Raw genomic sequence first — 1,965 nt, 5'->3', positions numbered from 1 at the left:
GACACTAGTAACAATGGTATTTGATAATAGCCAAGACTTCGATTTCATGAATTTCTCTATTCGAACTTTTCAAGTAAGCAAACATACCTTAACATCCATCTGCATGACTAGAATTACCACTAAATGTAAGTATGTAATATGATTAGAAAAAAGAACTATTTTACGAATACTTACATTGATATGACAAGGAAACCTTTCCCAGTTTGTATAGCATAAATTGTGGGTTAGTATTGATCAGTAACCTAGATTTATACATTAAGCATATTCTGTCTTATGGCTTCAAAGTACATCCTATATGGTTCCAACTATTTATCCTATAAATAGTTACATTGCTAGTTCATAGATAATAACATTGTCAGTTACATAGATAATTACATAGATAGTTACGTACATTGTCAATTACATAGTTACATGGATAGTTACAAGGATAGTTACATGGATAGTTACATTGATAGTTACATTGATAGTTACATGCATAGTTACATGGATAGTTACATAGTTAGTTACATTATCAATTCTATAGTTACATGCATAGTTATATAGATGTATAGTTACATGGATAGTTACATGAAAAGTTACATGGATAGTTACATAGATGGATAGTTACATAGTTAGTTACATTGTCAACAGGGACGGAAGCAGGATTTCAAAACAACCTGGGCTAAATTTTCTTTATAATAATGCTTGTATATGACATTAACAAAATATTTTTCAATTCTTAGTACCCGACATTAAGAAATCAACCTATAAGAGTAGAAGTGATATTGATATACAAGAAGAATTTAAAAAAAAATAATCGAATTCACATCCCAAATTCATGAACTTAAGTAGTTAGAAAAAGCCTAAAATTTAATATTTTGAAATTCAATGTAACAAGCTAGAGATAATAACAAAATGCCAATATTTATTGGTAGCACAAACGTGTTTTCAAAATCGAATAAAATTGAGGGAAAACTATTTTCTAGAAAACTCAAAGAAGAAGTTAACGTTTTGGAACAAAAAGTATCGAAGAAAAAAAAAGACGAGACTTATGTTTTGCAATAGTTGGGGACTTGGACTTATTATTGGACCTATTACTCTTTTTAAATAAAATAAAAGGTGAAGGTGTCGTGTAGAATAGGATTTGTGTATATTCCAATTCTCATTTAGCTTATAATATAATAGGTTTTTGACTACTTTTAATTATTTTTTATCTGGGCTGTTAATTCATAAACCTTTTTATTTCATGTAATATAATCTATTCTATTCAAAAAAACAGAAAAAAGTCTCTGGGCTACAGCTCATAGAGCGTTACATTATCGTCCGTCCCTGATTGTCAATTATATAGTTACATGGAAAGTTACATGAATAGTTACATAGATAGATAGTTACATGGATAGTTACATAGATAATTACATTGTCAATTACATAGTTACATTGCTAGTTACATTGCTAGTTACATTGTCAATTACATAGTTATATGGATAATTACATTGATATTTACATTATCAATTACATAGTTACATGGATAGTTACATGTATAGTTACAAGGATAGTTATATGCATAGTTAGATAGATAGTTACATAAATAGTTACATTGCTAGTTACATTGTCAATTACATAGTTACATGGATAGTTAGATGCATAGTTACATGGAAAGTTACATTGATAGTTACATGGAAAGTTACATTGATAGTTACATGGATAGTTACATGGATAGTTACATAGTTAGTTACATTATCAATTATATAGTTACATTCATAGTTACATAAATGCATAGTTACATGGATAGTTACATGAAAAGTTAGATGGATAGTTACATAGTTAGTTACATTGTCAATTATATAGTTACATGGAAAGTTACGTGGATAGTTACATAGATTGATAGTTACATGGATAGTTAGATAGATAGTTACATTGTCAATTACATAGAATTACATGGATAGTTACATAGATGCGTAGTTACATAGATAATTACATTGTCAA

This window comes from Fragaria vesca, linkage group LG3 (genome assembly GCF_000184155.1).
Source record: "Fragaria vesca subsp. vesca linkage group LG3, FraVesHawaii_1.0, whole genome shotgun sequence".
Classification (NCBI taxonomy): Eukaryota; Viridiplantae; Streptophyta; class Magnoliopsida; order Rosales; family Rosaceae; genus Fragaria; species Fragaria vesca.
The sequence above is the reverse complement of the archived record's forward strand: the minus strand, read 5'-3'. Positions refer to the sequence as shown.